Source organism: Vulpes vulpes, chromosome 3 (genome assembly GCF_048418805.1).
Source record: "Vulpes vulpes isolate BD-2025 chromosome 3, VulVul3, whole genome shotgun sequence".
Lineage (NCBI taxonomy): Eukaryota > Metazoa > Chordata > Mammalia > Carnivora > Canidae > Vulpes > Vulpes vulpes.
In genome coordinates, this window is record NC_132782.1 from 123,841,135 (window position 1) to 123,847,134 (window position 6,000).

Here is a 6,000-nt window from a genome sequence, read left to right on the forward strand (position 1 = left end):
AATGAGGTGGCATATCATCCAGCAAATAAAAAGAAGCTCTGAGGAGCGCCTGGGTGATTCAGTCCATTAAGCATCTGCCTTTGTCCCCAGCCATGATCTCAGGGTCCTGGGATGGAGCCCCATGTCTGGCTCCCTGCTCAGCAGCTCAGCATGGAGTCTGCTTGTCCTTCTCCCTCTGCCCCCATCCCCCCACTCACTTTCTGTCTGTCTCTCTCTCTCAAATAAATAAATACAAATCTTAAAAAAAAAAAAAAAAAAAAAAGGAGCTCTGATAGGGTGCCTGGGTGGTTCAGTTAGTTGAGTAACTGACTCTTGGTTTGGGCTCAGGTCCTGATATCAGGTTGGCACAACCATGCCCCTCATGCAAAGTCTGCTTAAGAGTCTCTTGCTTCACTCCCCCATACTCTCTCTGTGTTTCTCAAATAAACAAATAAATCCTTTTTAAAAAGATTTTGTTTATCTATTCATGAGAGATACACAGAGAGGGGCAGACACAGAAGCAGGCTCCCTGCAGGGAGCCTGTTGTCAGGCAGCTCACAGCAGGTCACCATCTATGTAGTCTGTTTCAATACAAAATGGCCAGATGAACCAATTTCAGCAATACTGCTAAATCAAATAACTATGAGTATTAATGAAAAAGGAGGACTGAGGTCTATCTATAAACCTAGTAAAGCGAATACAGGGAATGAGAATAGCTTTTTTCCTTATCTGGTCATCTATACGCATGAAAAGGAGTGATACTTACCCCTCTCCAAAGAAGGGTTTGGGGAGAAACAATTTTTTTTAAAGATTGTATTTATTTATTCATGAGAGACTCAGAGTGAGGCAGAGACACGGGCAGAGGGAGAAGCAGGTTCCCTGAGGGGGGCCCAATGCAGGACTCAATCCCAGGACCGCAGGATGGTGACCTGAGCCAAAGGCAGATGCTCAACCACTGAGCTACCTAGGCTTCCCTGGGAGGGACAAATTTCATCATCCCTATAGTCCCACTCTGTTTCCACACCCTCCACTTAATTTTGATTAGTATTTTAATTTACCCTTAGAGTCACCTATTGAACACTCTGGCTTGGGCCCAGTGGGATAAGACAAAAGTAACTTCAAACAGAATTGTGATGGAACACCACATGGCTCTCAAAATAAACACCTGAGTGTCCTGAAGGTCTCTGTTCTGATAGCCTGACCTTTATAATTCTGTTATAGCTTGGTCCAATACTTAAGGAAGAAAGTGTTAACATATCACATAGAACTTCATTAGAAACTACTGAAGAATACAGCATCATATCTTCTTTGTGTGGTACAAGGGAACAAATCTTTGCAGTTCAATATAATAATCACATATTAAGAGAAGAAAACTAGAAGATCTAAGTAATAAGTAGTAATAAATAACAAAGGGATCTTACAAATTAGGTCATGTATGCAAAATCACCTTGGGAGTTTTTTTTTGTTTTTTTTGTTTTTTTTTTATTTATTTATGATAGTCACAGAGAGAGAGAGAGAGAGAGGCAGAGACATAGGCAGAGGGAGAAGCAGGCTCCATGCACTGGGAGCCCGACGTGGGATTCGATCCGGGGTCTCCAGGATCGAGCCCTGGGCCAAAGGCAGGCGCCAAACCACTGCGCCACCCAGGGATCCCAACCTTGGGAGTTTTAAAGAGTTTACAGACATGAGCTAGTGTCACCACGTAAGCAAAATCAAGGGACATCCTGGCTAACGCACAGAATCTATTAACCAGGCACTTACTTTTAGTATTATGGAAATAGACTTAACAGTGAAAATATTTGCACTTGAAAAGCACTTGTTCTTTTAAAAAAGCTGTATATGTACAAGGAAAGAAATTAAAATATTACAATATTACAAACTATGCAAAGTATCTCTGACTGCTAGACCCTCAATTCTTTTTCACAAAGGCAACCACAGTTTCTAGTTTCTCATGTATATAGATATTCATATTCCTTACCTGTATCTCTGGAATAAAAAGAATTGGTTGTCACCTGACAGTTTTCCTTCACTCTTTCACATTTGGTGGATTTTGGTATTGTAATCACATCCTCTTCTGAAAATAAGTAGCATTAATTTTTTTCCTCTGAAAATATTCAAGCAAACCACAAACATGTAAACATTTAAGTTGCAATTTTATTTTATTTTATTTTTTAAAAGATTTTATTTATTTATTCATGAGAGACACAGAGAGAGAGAGAGAGAGAGAGAGAGAGAGAGGCAGAGACACAGGCCAAGGGAGAAGCAGGCTCCATGCAGGGAGGTGGATGTGGGACTCTATTCTGGATCCCAGGATCCACGCCCTGGGCAGAAGGCAGATGCTCGACTGCAGAGCCACCCAGGTGTCTCTAAGTTGCAATTTTAACTTCAAAAATTCACTGTACGATTTACTGAAGCAATCTGCCTGACACCGTTAGAAATCAGAACTTTAAGATAGGTGCTTGCCCAGATGAAATCCATAAATGTTTGCTGCTCAGGGTTCCTGCACTCACTGCATTCAGTACAAAATCAGAACATGGTGAGAAAGTAGTGCTGGTTAATTTAACACTGGGCTTTGGAGGGAGCCTGCTTTTCTGTACACACCCCATAGAAGTTGTGTTAGGTGACTTTCCTTTGATTCCTGAGTCTTTCTTCTTTCTGTATTCCTTAAATATTTTATGAATCTAGGGAGCATTTCTTTTTTTTTAATATTTTATTTATTCATGAGAGACACACAGAGAGAGAGGCAGAGACATAGGCAGGGGGAGAAACAGCCTTCCTGCAGGGAGCCCAGTGTGGGACTCCATCCTGGAATCAGGCTCTGAGTCGAAGGCAGATGCTCAACCACTGAGCCACCAGGCATCCCTAGGGAACATTTCAATACAAAATCTTTTTTTTTTTTTCAATACAAAATCTAAATACATAAGCTGGAGGAGGGGAAGAAAAAAATTTTATTTTATTTTATTAAATTCAATTTAATTAACATATAGTACATTGTTAGTTTCAGAGATAAGAGTTCAGTGATTCATCAGTTGCATACAACACCCAGTGCTCATTACATCACATGCCCTCCTTAATGCCCATCACCCAGTCCCCCATCCCCCCACCCACTTCCCCTCAAAAAATTAAGTTCTTACATCCTTTGGATATGGAGCTTGTTTTTTTTTTTTTTTTTTTTTTTTTGGATATGGAGCTTTGACTTGAGGCACAGAAATGCACTGCTTGTGTTTACCATCTCATTTCTTCACTGGGTTCTATGAATGTGTTTCCCCAACTTACCCGGATGTTCCAGCATCTACAGATCTGGCCAGGAGCTTTTTCATACTTCTTTGCCAGCTGGAGAACTTGGATGACTCAGAACCTTCTCTCTGGCTGATGGTCAGTAGACTCTCAAAACGTGTTTATTTTTTTTAACAGTAATCTGGTAGCTTTGGAGGTCTTTGGAAAAAATGAAATGCAACCTGTTAGAGACTGGGGGATTTGGGGGAGGAATCTTTGAAAAATAAAGATTTGCCGTATTTAGTTATTGGTTTTATAATTTAATGTGAGAAAGGACAAAATGCAACTGTTGTGAATAGTTAAAATAACAGATTACATTTACACATAGCTGAGGTATGTCAGGAAAGTGTGCACAGAGCCCTCTGACATAGGACTTCCTCTTACTCCATCGTCCCTACTACCCCCCTTCCTAAAATAAGAAGCCCATTGACCTCATTTGTTTCTCAAATCACTATTTTTTTAAAAGATGAAACTTTCTCACTGAAATCTTCTTGCTATAGCTACATAATGAAAATGCAACCATCAAGGTACAAAAAAAGTTCTCAAAATATTCATACAGGCTGTTTGGACCAGGCAGATAAAACAATAGCCAATTGAATTTTTCCCTTTTCGCCTAATTGTTTTTGGTCGTGGAAAGACACAGGCAAAGCTTGGCTGAACACCAATCATTCATTTTCTACAGTTACTCTTAAGATTTCACGCTGCAGAGTATGCTGGAAAAAAGAAGTTCAAACTGACATTAGAGTTAATGCTACTAAGTGACAGCATTTTAACTCGAAAAGAGGATTTCTGGGATTCTGTAAAACTGAAGAAAAAGAATTGCAAAATGGGATGAAATGGAGCTTGTTGGGTACATAGGAGCTTGTTAGGTACATAGGGTATAGGATGAAAAAAGATCACAGACTCAAATAAACATAAAACAAGCTTAAATTAAAAGAAAGAAAAGACAGTACTTAAATTAAAAGAAAGAAAAGACACAATCATACCTGAATTAAAGACCTCTGCTTCTTGATGCTTATATATCCAATCCTGTCCTTAAATACACTGTCAAACTAAAAAACTGGCTGGCTTCTACTTTGCTCTAAACTGAAAACAGTGAGAGTAGGGGAGAAAAGATCGTGATTACTGTTTCCTTTCTTTTCTAGAGTACAGCTAGTTGTTTTTTACTTCTCAGGAGAAAAAATTACCAGATTTGTGAAGGCTTTTTCCCCTTCACCTTATCCTGACACCCAGTTTAAGCTTTAATCCTCAACACTTGAAAGAGTACAGCATTTCAGTTCCTTTCAAAGCACTACAATGGTGCTGATGAGAATGGGACCAAATTTTTTTACAAAGAGATTAATTATGCTAAGAAATGTCCACTATAAGTACTGTAAGAACACTGAACCAACCAGCGAGTGTCTACTGAAGTTGCCTACTGCTATTTATAGGAAACGGCACAAAGCACAGTCCTGGAAGAAGGAAATAGAATATGTGCCATAGACTTTGAGGATGGAGAAAAAATTCAGTGTAAAATAATTAAGGACCCTTCAAAGAAAATAGAGATCAAGACACTCAAATATATATTTACTTCACACACACACACACACACTGAGCAAATAAAAAAAAATCCTTAAAACCAAATACAAAAACAATGTGAAACCCTATTGTGGCAATTGTAGGGCTCTATTCTTCTACAAGACAGCTATACACTCTGCCCAGGACAGTGAAGACATTGTTTCAAAGATCTAGTCACTAAATCCCTTTTAAAAAAATATCTGAAAATAATTACATCAGCATATGGACTCTGGAAAATTTCTTCTACCGTAATAAGTTCAGATGGACATTTCCTGTTTCACGTTTCTAGTACACGTTGTCTTTTAGACAATAACAGTGTGAAACAATAGTTTGGCATGAGTTCAATGCATACTAAGAAATGCCCTGGCCCTTGAAGGCTGGGATGAGTCAGCCTTAAATGGCAACAAGAATAAGATTCAAGAAGCCGACACACCTCTGCCCTCAATTGTTCATGTTTCTTGACCAATAAAGAGCTCTTAGGTTTAACATTTACATTTTACACAGATAGTATTTAGGTTTGTGTCTGCATAACCTGGCTTTTAAAAAAAATTGTAAGGCAAAACTGCAATCCTGTAAAAGCATGTGTTGGCAATTCCTCTTACGTTGTTAACTGGCACTGGCCTTCACTTCCACTGCTCAACCTCCTGCTCAGGTGAAAAGGAGCTTTCCTGCCTCTCATCAAACTTTGCAGACCTCTGGTAATCCTTACCCTCTCGAGGGGTGTTACTACTACTTTGAAAACTATGGGCCCAGTACTGGGCCCCTCTTAAACTTGGGTAGTGGACACATCCATCTTCTCTGACGCCAGACTGGGACCTCCAGCACGTGTTGGCATCAAAGCAACCCAGGCCAACTTAACAGGACTTGGGTCAGTCGTTTCCAGCAACATCTCTCATCTCTCATCTCCTGCCACTCAGCTAAGAAAGTTAGACGAAGAGAGCATTCTGAAATCAGGCAGCGCATACGGAGGACCCGATGGTGGGACCAGCAGTAGCAGGGGCAGAATGAAAGATGAGAAGTTGAAAAGTGTAAGGAATGACAATGGGGAGAAAGAGTAGGCAATGGAGGGTTGCCCTTCAACCAGTGCCAGAGAATTGCAAGGATAAGAGAACCGGAAGTCATCCTTGACCAACCCTTCTCTTTCACTTTCCAATTATACCCAGTCATCAAGCTCTCCTCATTTCTTAC